An 11,722-nucleotide genomic window follows, 5' to 3' on the forward strand; every position below is an offset into this window, starting at 1 on the left:
CCTGAATAGCAAATGGCCTGGAGAGGTAGAGATAGTATCACCCTCCAGAGGAAGGGGCAGGCACACTAACTGCTTATTATAAACTCAGGATCCCTATGCCTGGGGTCACTCTCCTAGGACACAGCTCCCCAAGTGCACAGGTATCCATCTGAGCCACCTGCGAGGAGAAGTTATACAAATACAGTGATGCTCATGCTTTGCTGTGTCTTGAGTAATAAAGTCCATGTTGTCTCCCAGCCTTTCTGAAACCATGACAGGCTAACATGTTAGATGGAAGGAAGGCAAAATTTCAGACTTTTTTTTTAAGATTATTTATTTATTTATTTATTTGACAGAGGTGGGGGGGAGAGAGATCACGAGTAGGCAGAGAGGCAGCTGGGGGGGGGGCAGGCTCCCCACTTAGCAGAGAGCCAGATGTGGGGCTTGATCCCAGGACCCTGAGATCATGACCTGAGCTGAAGGCAGAGGCTTAACCCACTAAGCCACCCAGGTGCCCCCAAATTTCAGACTTTTCACAGATCTTGTCAGTGGATATTAACATCACCACTTTACACATGACAAAACAGAGTATCAGAATCAGTTACCCAAAGGCATGCTACTAATAATTGGAAAATACCATCTTCCCCACTATTTCCGTTTGTTTGCTATGCAAAACAAATCTTAAAATACCATTCATTTATTTCTGTATTCCTGAATTCATTCATTCATTCACATATTCAATTAATGTCTATTAAATAATTGCTTTACTGTAGCATCCAAGTACTATGCTTGGATGCTATTTTTCAGAGTTAAAAATTAGCATTGAATTATCACAACATACCAGTTTTGATACCTAAAGGAAGACATTTGAGACTGTCTTAATATCAGCATACATTATACCCATTTTCAACTGCTTTCCCCCCAGCAAACAGATGACCAGGAGAGTACAATAAACTATCAGATTCCCCATAATTCAATGCCAAGAGTATATTTTGCCATTGATTCAGTGATAGGTCTGGGAGCTCTGGAGATCTCTGGAGGAGACAGAGTAAGTGTAGAGTTATAGACCTCTGGGGCACCAAGGACACTCAGACCCAAGCAATGCCCTCGCTCCACCTCCCTGCCCTCTTATAGGTGCTGCTGCAACAAGACAAGGTGGTGCCAGGAGCTCAGCATGACTAGCAGAACCAAGCTTCAGTGGAAACACACATACTCCCCACTACAAAGCCCCAGGCTCTCAGATCCTAGGAAAGTTGAGCCAGAGCCTCACATCTGCCCCACTCCACTCATCCTTTTCTGCTGGGACATCATGAAAGGGACTTGGGCCCATAGATCTGGCTTCAACTCTTAGCTCAAACTCTAACCTACTACGTTAGTGATTTGGGTGTAGGATTTTTTTAACCTCTCTGAGCTTCCATTTTCTCGTCAAAGAGCAGGATAATAATACCTAATTTATAAGATTTTTGTGGAAAGTAATGAATGAGCTCCCCTATGGAAAACACACGTGTCCAGCACATAGTAGTCTTTCAATAAACAGCAGCAACTCTAACACCATTTTGCTTTGACTGAGTAGGCAGAACATCCCTTCAAACACAAAGAAAATTAGAAACTAGGTGCAGAGCCACTGGCTGAAAGCCAAAGGGAAAGATAAAGCGCTGTAATTGCCTCTCCTGGGAAAAGCAATAAATCCAAGCAGCTGTGTTGCTCCCATTCTGTGGCAGCACAAGAGGGAGACTGTGTTGGAGAACTTCCGTCTCAGGACCTGAGTGTCCACCACGTCCCAAACATTCTGTGGGGTGATGTAATGGGTACAGAAAAGAGGTGAGCGCTGTTCATTCTTCCAGGAGTTTACTATCTACAGAGATGGATACAAAGGGAGGATTTGATAATAACAGATAATGAAGGTAGGTCTTCTTTATTATCTACCAAGATTTGGACAAGGAGAAGATTAGAAAATATTGTATTATGGAGGACTGAGAAAAGGGAAGTGATGTGCATAGGTGTTTGTGATGGGTGAGCTTTCATTCTGGGGACGGGGGTTAAGACATCCTTCGCATATAGGTACTTAGGATGGGCAATGACAGATGAAATTTCAAGAGAGATACAGGAGCAAGGAGGGCAATTAAGCAAAAGGAAAATAATGAATCTGACAAAGATTGGGTCCTTTCCGGGAACATTGAGTAATGGCTCTTTGGCTGGGAAGTATTATGGGGTAACCAGGAAACAGGGTCTACACAATGGACAGCCTCAAGAGTGCACTTAATCTGGTCCACAGTGAGGAGGACAGCCTCAAAACTATGTCTAGGCAAGACTAATCTGGTGGCTGTGTGTAGGACAGACTGGAGGAGGAAGACTTTGGCAGCAGAGGGACCAAGTAGGTATGTAGACAGCACCCGAAGCATGAAGAATGGGAGCCCAGAACTGGGGGGTTAGAGAGGGTGAATCCAGAAAAGGTAAAGATTCTGGATTCAAGGAAGAGAAGCTTGAGGAGCAGCTTAGCACTGCCTAAGCCATGTGGCAAGCATTCCCTATGCTGGACCCAGAGAGGTATTGGCAAAGCACCCCTATAAGGTGGTCACCACCCGCACACTGTGGAGAGAATACATGTTCTTGAAGACCACTTAATGGGACCAGACTGGTCAAGGATATAGAGGGTACCTTTAAGCAGTAACTTTCTAACATTTAAGGGGTATTATCCCCAAGCAATATACTAGCAAAGAGCCTATAGACTCAACTGTTCTGAAAGCTTAAAGATGGGCATGATGACGGATGCCATTCCCCTTATCAGAAAACTGAATGAGGTTGGCTGAGTTTGTGAGGTCCGCTCAGGTTTGTGTGAGTCTCCAAACCAGCGAGAGCTGAGGCTTCCCGAGGAGGAGATTCTGAAGGATTCCCGAATCAGGGACATTACCAGTGGTCCTATGTGCAGCCCAGGAAGAGAAGGAATAGGACATTACCCTTCAACTGACTGAGGGTGTTAAGTATTCGACTTCCCCTACCACACAAATAGCCCAGTGGCAAATCCTGACATGAGCAGCTTTGGAGAACAAGCTTTACAGAGTAAAGCATGGCTTCTTTCTGCAAAGCAGCTCACAGTTTGAATCAAGATTCTGACATATGTTTATGTTTTGACCCAATAATTTTGCTTCTAGGAATCTATCCTAAGAAAATGATCAAACGTGCAGGCAAAGACCTATGTGCCAAAATATTTACAAAGGGGGAAAAAACGGGGAAAACAAACTGAATTGCAACAATAGGGACATAGTTAAATAAATTATGGTATGTCAATTTATGAAATACTTTGTAGACATTAAAAATCCTGTGTTTGAAGAATAAGAGGAGATGTTCACAAAAGAATGCTAAATGGAGAAAGCAGCCTGCTAAATTATACATACTCATGATACCATGATGATCCCACAGTGGGAAAGCAGCAAACCGAGGGAGGAAAGTGAGGCTTTCCTTCTTCATACTTTCATGAACCTTCAAATATTTCTCTAAATGCTTATGAGCAATAATAATAAGTTGCACTTGTTGAAGACCTACTGTGTGCCACATACAGTATTAGAAACTTGGTGCATATATCAACTCACTTTATCCTTATAACGACTCCACAGAACAGGCACAGGTATCAAACCCATACTATGGGTAAAGAAACAGAGTCTTGGAGATGGGTTCTTCACTCAAAGTCATCCAGCTAGAACAGGGTAGAGATGAGACTCGAAGTTAGGCCCCCAGGGTCCCAATCTCCCAAACATAGAACATTAACTGGCCTCCATGATTAGTAAATATATAGGTGTGCATAATGCTCTTAATTCCAAAAATGTTCCCTTTTCCCCTCTACCCTTTACTTTATAAGGAGATATAGGGTGTTTAGTGGAGGGAAGCAGGCCTTCAGCAACTGGACTCTGGTTTTACATCAAGCCGTTCACTGTTTATGCCAGTGGCCCCAACACACTGATGCCTGGAACTTCTTTTCTGGGGAAGAAACACAGATTATAAAAGGTCAATGAAAATTACTTTACATTGTTAGCAACTAGCTAATTAAGTAAATTATGTGAAGTATTTAACACTAGAACTAGTCATTAGAGTTTACAAGTAGATTAAGAACAAACAGGAATGGGTTTTGTATTTGGGAATAAAATGAGATGGGAAAGAGATCCCCTGGGAACCCCAAGTGTGCTCCTTGGCAGAAGCATGACTGCTCACCAGGGCCCTAGGCCCAGCGCCCGTGTCAGCTGTGTGAGGACCTCAGGTGAGTCACTTACCCTCTCTGGGTCTCAGTTTCCTATCTATATGACACAGGAGTCAGTCCAGATGATGTATTGGTTCATTTCTTGCTCTGATCACCACTGCTTCTATGACAAGATTGTCATTGCTTCCATGGCAAATTCTATGACAGAAGATAAACCTCTCTCTGAGAAGCCTGGTAAGCTGACTACCAGGCACAGGAATCCAGCATTTTGCAAGACCTTCCTCCTCTTGGAAAGAGGACCCCTTCACTTCTCCACAGCCCGGCAGCCCCCGCTAAGAGCGGAAGCCTTCATCCAAGCTTCTTGTGATAAAGCAGTCAAAGTGGGGGGTGAGGCTGGGAGAAAAAAAGTGGGGATCGGGGAAGACGGAGAGCTTGAGGGTGCTGGAAGGATTTCTAGACCGTATTCCCACCCCTGCTTCCTTTCCTGGAACTGCCGAGAGAACTGCATTCTGAGTCCTTTGTTACTGTTGTTGTTTCTCTTTTTCCTTTGAAAGCACTGTCTATGGGAATAAAGGTTCATAATCTCAGGGATCGCTGAGCTAATTTATGAAATGGAGAAAAGGAAGTTATTTTCTGTGCACGTAGCATGATATTCCCCCTGACAATGCACACCCTGGGCCGCCAGTGCCTGGCTTGCTTCTCCTCCATGCCACTTGGTATTCTGCTCACAGCGCAGAACACAGGAGAGTCAAGGCCAAACACAGATGATGCACCATAGAAACAGGCCAAGAGCACGCTGTTTTCTGGGGACTGGATCCCGTTACCCTCTTATTGTTTGGGGACAGCAGGAAAGGAAAAGAGGAGCGGGCCCTTGGCAGTGTCTGAGAGACGAACACCCATGCTACATCTCCATAGGGCCCACCCACAGGAACCTCGAAGAACAAAAACCCATCTCCGAGGTGCATGGCCCCTGGTCAACCAGTAACAGCAACTACACCTCTAGCCGGCCAGGGGCCAGGCACTTGCAGGTCCCGTGGAGTATATGCAGTTAGCTGAGTTGAGGCAGAGCTAGAAGCTTTCAGGAAGGAATATGAGAACAGACATTGAGAAAATCTCGCCCATGGGCACATACCCTTGCCAGGAGAGAGTTTTTTCCTCTTCTGCAAGCCTTCCCTGCTCAACTTAAAGGGTCTTAAAACTACAGCTGAAATGAGGATGAGGAGAAACCGGTGACGACCATTTCTTGATTGACGCCATCGTTCAGACCTGGCGCTAGGGACTGGGAGGTATTGGACCAGCCAGTCTTCACAGATACCACACTTCATGGTTAAGGAGAGCTATGGAGACTGAGACTCAGAAAGTTTATGAAACCTGGCCAGGCTAACACAACTAGTAAATCACTGAGCTGGGGGGACCAGAACCCAAACCAGATCTGGTTCCACTGGGCCACACGGTCACCTCCCATCCATATGTTGAGTGCCTGCTACACAGTAAACACTGTGGATGGAAGTGTGTGCGTGTATGTGTGTGTGAGAGAGAGAGAGAGACAGACAGACAGACAGACAGACACAGAGAGACAAAGACAGGGAAACAGAGTGTGTGTATACAAATCTCCAAACACTCTGGGATCTGAACGCAGGTCAGTCCAGCAGAGCGAACCACCCAAACCTGTCCTTGGCCATCTTTCCTGATTCCAAGAATCCTCCCTGTAAGGGCAGCCAGGCCGAGTTACCAGCCTTGACTTTCTGGAACTGGAAGCCTATGTGACTGTGACCTAGCCCCGGGGTCTCACAAACTACCCCTACCCCACCGCCACCTCTTCAGCACATGATACCCCAATGAGTTCCGTTTGGGCCACTGGGCCGGCAGTAGACCAGCCCACCACAGCAGCTTCGCAAAGCTTCTCCCCCATGGCCTCGGGGCAGCGGTCACGTGGTCACAGGGAGAGTCAGAAGCCTGAGGAGGAACCACAGACCCAGTGGGGCACTCTGCTCTGCATTTTTGGGCAGCTCGACTTCTTTCAGGCTTGCCTTGGCTTTCCCCCAATCAGCTCCTGTTTCTGGCTGTCACTAAGTTGCTGTGTAAAAATAGAAGCGATGTGGAGAACAAAGGCAGGGAGGAGTCTGAGCAAAAATTAAATGTCCTTATAACCGGGGGCCCACGGACAAGCGCTTGAAGCGCTTGATGTTCCTCCAGGAAACTCCCAGCTATCTCAATGTTAACGCTTTGCTAGAGGGAAAAACCACCTTATCTTGACACTAGCCAGGCCTCTAAGAGCTGGTGAGTCCTTCAGCACAGGAAAGTCCTTCTGGAAACTTCCCTATGTCTTTACGTTCCCCCCAGCTCCGATGTACACAATCAATTGCTTCTCACAACCCTGTGCTTTCATAAAAAACACTTTTCTGCATCTCAAGAATTCTTGGCCATCAGCTCCGAACCCCAACCTTCAAAGCACATCACAAGAACATCTCCTTGCTGCTTCCCCCAAAACAAGAAAGACAATTAAGAGATTCAACAAAAGAAAGGAAACACAGTGCATCATCCTGCATGATGTGCCTACAGAGAGGGGGCAAATGTTGAACCTTCTGAGAGCAGAGGGGGGCCCACTGTGGAGAATCACACCAGGACAATAAGCACACACGGGACTGACCCATGCCAAAGCAAATGTATGGGTGGAATGAAAGTCTCCACAGTAGGGTCTGGATCGTGGCTCCTTCCTGTGCAGCCTGGAGTCTATTAGGAGGTGGTGGAGTGACGCTGGTTTCAAGGGAACTGTCAGAGACATCCCTCTTCTACACTTGGTCCCACCTCAAAGCCTCTAGGAGCAGCTTTCACCCTTCAACCTTCTCAGGCAAGGTGTTAAAAACAAACCTTTCTGAATAAATTTTCCTGGCCAGAGATATTGGCATTACAACTGGGAATAAATCCCTAAGGTCTGGGAGTGGCTGCTCTCCGTGGCCAGACCTGGGAATCCTACAGAAGACACAGGGGGGAAGCCAGCTGCCTCCCAGTCAGGGGAGGTCTATTTAGAAGAAAAACCACCTCCCCTTGCTTCACTTGCCAAAGGGTTTAAAGCAAATAACCTGGCCCTCAGGAATACTGAATCCTGAGGATTAACCGGCTCTAAGCTTCCTCAAGTCGGGGTTAATGGGAGCCAAACGCTGAGAAAGCAAAAGGTGTCAGGCTGGCTTCTCGCCCAGGCCCGAGAGGACCAAGGGAAGCAGCACCCCTGAGAAGGTCACCCCTGAGATGCCCCACTCCAGAATCTCCCATCTCCCTGAAAGCGATGGAGACAGCCCTGCAGAGCGCTGCCGCTGGCGGGTGTGCAGCCAAATGAGAGTAGAGAGGCACCAAGAGAGAGCTTCCGGAATCTTCTTAATTGGGTTCACAGAATCCAGAGTCTACTGACGACCATTTAAATACCAGCACCATTAGCTGTGTCGCTGTGGAACTACCTACCAGATGTGTAACAACCGTCTTTACTGGTCTGTGTGCAGCTGGCTATACCTTCTCTGGGCTCATGCCCCATTCACCCGAATGGCTGCTTCCGCATCTGCTGCAATGAGAGTGCCTCAGTGTCACCCTAGGACATGGTGTCCCCTGTGCCACCATAGGATGCCCAGTCCATGATCAGGCAGGAGAGTGGTATAGAGGTCAAATGACTGCTAGCATCTGATTTTTATTAAAAACAACATTTAAAAACAACAACAACTGTTCTCTTGCCACCAGAGTATTTTATTTTTCTGCTGGGAGAAGAAAAGCCCTGTGAATGTTTTATTCAGCAGGAACTAAAACACTGTTATTATAAAACTTTCTTTTCCAAACTAATTCCCTGAGCTTCCGCTGCCAGAATGCCTCCTCTCCAGGGCAGGTCTGCCTTCACTCATTGACTTCTGAGATCCTTCTAGAAAATCTGCCACCCAGACTCCAGCAAGCAGCAGATGGTCTCCACGGGGCTGTGGGACTCATTGTGGGGCAGCCCCACCCAGGATGGCTCTGAGAAAACCCACAAGCTGAGATCTTGTGGGAAAGGAGCACCACGTTGCTGTCCTTACCAGGTTGCTCTTCAGGAGCAGATCAGAGCCTGGTGATGGCCCTTGGGGTGGGGGGAGGGGTGTTCCTAGATACACCGTCCCCTCAAGAGTTCTGAGTAAAGCATCACCCCCCAAAGTCAGCCTGTTGGCCAGGGACCCCCTAAGTTAGTAGAGGGAAATATCAGCCGAGGGGAAAATGAGAGACGAGGCATGCCCCAAATTCTGCAAGTTCCTAGCTGGTTCTACAAATGGAAACAATTCTTGTTCTCATCTTCATAAAGGGATGGAGGAGCCTGAGCCTTCCATAGGACAGTAGCGGATCCCTAAGATGGGCTCGCCTTTGATGTTGGTACCCTTCCAACGCCTCCGATGGAGTCTGACAGAGAACTATAAACTTGTGAAAGCCAGCTCCCCTTTGAGAACTCATCCAGACTGACCACTGTGGGAGGAGAAACTCTCCCATGATGGCAGCATCCGGCAGAGTCACCATTGAGAGTGAGGGGGAAAAAAAGACAAAAAACAACAACAACAATAAGAAAAAAAAAAAACCACCAAAACTCAGTGATTTGACTAGGAGATAAAGGACATGCTAAAAGAAGCAGTCAGCAGAGACAAAATGGGAATGGTAGCAATGGTGAAAGCAGCAGTCACCCAATGAGTTTGCTGTGCCCGAGACAGTATTGGCACTGGTATCTGTTTCCAACTCCTATCCTCTTCCCTGTGTCCCATAGAAAGAAGATTGAAACTGCATCTCCCAGCCTCCAGGAGAGCCACATTTCTGGGTGCATTTAGTCCAGTGAACAAAACCCACTTATGCAAGCTCCAAAAGGTGGAAGACTTGGCAAGTGTGCTAGTGGGCAAGTGGGCACCAGTAGAGGAGAGTTGGCAGCAGATGGATTCCACATTCCAATGGTGGGTAACCAGTTTGGAGAGGTGCAAAGATGACACCAGTGGTAGTAGCAGATGAGGTTTCTTGATTTCTAGATATGCAACCTCTAAGCTAGATGCTAACTGACAGCCTCTGGTGCCATACCTCCAGCCTCTCCAGGGATTTTGCGAGCACTCTCTCTATATATATTACATCTTCTTCTTCTTGCAATCCCTAGAGAGGCAAGCAGACTGGCTGGCTGTTCACCAACCCATTTTCTTTTCTCCTGTGTGCCCAACCAGAGGAGATGTCTCCTAGCCTTCCTTAGTGTTGGGTGTGACCCTAAGTTCATGGATTGTGACCCATCACAGTTGGGCAACCACTTTCAGATCTGAGCTCAACAGCCAGCACCTCAAAATCTCCATGCTCTTTTCCTTTCTATTTGTCCAACACAGACAAGCACAATGACCTTGAAGGCTCCTTGTGGAGACAGTGGAGCCACAGGATGGAAGAGAATGAGCCTGGGTCTCTGCATCACCATTTGGAAGGGAAGCTCTTGGCCATCACAGTGGCACCAGACAAAACCACACCCAGTGTGTGAGGGGGAGAGAAAGGTGTTAGATATAAGGAAGGGGTTACAGACACAGTGACTGAGCATAAGATGGTTGGTAGCAGTGGTCACTGAAGATAGGGAGAAAAAAACACCTGCTGTTCTGCTAAGTCACCGGGGCTGTGAGGTTTATCTAATAGGGCAGTTAGCAGCCCCCCAGTTAAAAGAAGTTGTTTCTGTTTCTGCACTGAACTGACAGATAAGAGCTCCCAACATAAAAGAGTAAATCATTGATAATACATAAACACATTATAGACCACAACCAAAAATAACACGTGAGCTGGCAGAACCTACCTAAAAAGAGAGATTTGGAGTCATTTTAAAGTTCTTGGGTAGAGCTTTAGGAATGAAATTCCTCTGATGTCTTATCAACCCAGGCCCATCATTCAATCCTTATCGTCCTGCACCTGCCACACACACTGAGCTCCAGGAAAACCATGGAGAAGCCCCCAAACACACCATAGGTTTTTCTTTCAGAATCCATAGGGGGTGGGGGCCTGAGAAACCAACCTTCCAGGTTCCAAGATGTCCAGAGGCGGCACCCAAGGAGAAATCTCTTCACTGGATAGAGGAAAGGCCATCTTTCTCCACAATGGACCTTGATTCCAAGAGCCATTCCCTTTGAATGAGCTCCAGGAGCAGATGCAGATCCCAGAGACAAGTGGGCGCATCCCAAGCTACAGATGTGAGGCCTGGCAACGGAAATGACAACTCAAATAGCATCTCTCATCGATGAGCCGGGCCAGCTGGTCTGTTCCACTGGCTGGGAGTCGTGCCTTAGAAATGGGCCTGCCTTTTTTATTTTCTGATGTGTCACAATTCACCCTTTTGTTGTTTCAGAACATTCTGGAGCAGGGGAGGCTAATCATTCCCCATGGTGTGACATCTGTTTGAGATGACTGGGGACTCAGGCCCAGAACCTCCCTACGTCATCCTAAAGGCAGCTACATGGCCACCGTTGCTCCATCCCCTGCCATTTCCCTTTCAGTGGTGCACGAAGCGGGAAGAGAGGGAGAACACATTCTTCAGGCTGGCAATGTAAACAAACCCTGGGAGAAATACACTGTACTAAAAGTAGAATACAAAATAAACACCCGTCCCTGCTCTGAGAAGATTGATGTTCTTGTTGAGTACAGCAAAGCCAGGAGAATCTCTGCACCTATTTTGGTCCCAGCCTTGATGGAAGCCAGTCTTCATTTAGGTCTGCAGCGGCTCAACAGACAAGGAAAGGAGCCTTAGTCTCTGCTGTTCATGTCTGTGTTTTGGTGTCACAACACAATAAACATCGGCTCGGAAGGCCCGTCTTGGAGTTGAGGACAAAGAGGGGGTGCTCCTGCCTTTGGAACTCTTTTGTGACAGAAATGGCACCCACTTAAAGAGTTGCTACTCACAACAAGTCCACATAGAGGAGAAGATGTAAACTCTGACCCCAATTAGCTTTGTATCTTGTCAACCCAATGACCACTCTGAACCTAAGACTCAAAATGAGAAACCAGGATAATAGCTCTTTGTTGAGGGCAGAGCATGTGCCAAAAACTGTACTAAACACTTTCTATATTTAATATCATTTAATTCACCCAAAAGGACCCGGAGGTAGGTGGTTTTATTCCATTATACAGAGAATGACATTGAGTCTCAGAAAAATTAAGGAAACTGCCCAAAGCCATAGCACTTGTCAGCAGCAGAACCATGAGCCAAAACCTGTTTTGCTTGACCCCTGAATCCTGTGCTCTTAACCCTGTGCATCTTTAATCGGTATCAGGACTGATCTGGGTAGAGATCTTGCGGCTCGGGGAGAGAGACTAGAGAACGGACCTTGAATAAGGCTGGGCCAAGGGAAGTTTCAGGTTTGACCAGCACTGCCAGGTCTGTAGGCTTGACTGACACCCAGAGCTAGGCCTCCACCACGGCAATTCCAGGTCATGAGAGAATCCTTGCAATGCGGGAGGTCACCTCCACTCTCTACATCTCTCCCTCTCCACCTCCCCCAAAATAATAAAAATGGAGGGAACCCTGAGAGGACCCGTTAACGCTCAGTT

At 47.2% G+C, this 11,722-nt stretch overlaps 1 long non-coding RNA gene across 1 annotated transcript; it reads right to left on the reverse strand.

Annotated features, from left to right (window-relative positions):
* Window positions 1–400: 400 nt before the first annotated feature.
* Window positions 401–10,437, reverse strand: LOC101692459. Its single transcript, XR_199953.3, has 3 exons — window positions 10,194–10,437; window positions 4,245–4,369; window positions 401–3,954 (listed from the first exon to the last, which is right to left on the reverse strand). It is a non-coding gene; the product is annotated as an uncharacterized LOC101692459 (long non-coding RNA).
* Window positions 10,438–11,722: the final 1,285 nt, after the last annotated feature.

Source organism: Mustela putorius, unplaced genomic scaffold, assembly GCF_011764305.1.
Source record: "Mustela putorius furo isolate JIRA1106 unplaced genomic scaffold, ASM1176430v1.1 tig00000179_pilon_pilon_pilon, whole genome shotgun sequence".
NCBI classification, from domain to species: domain Eukaryota; kingdom Metazoa; phylum Chordata; class Mammalia; order Carnivora; family Mustelidae; genus Mustela; species Mustela putorius.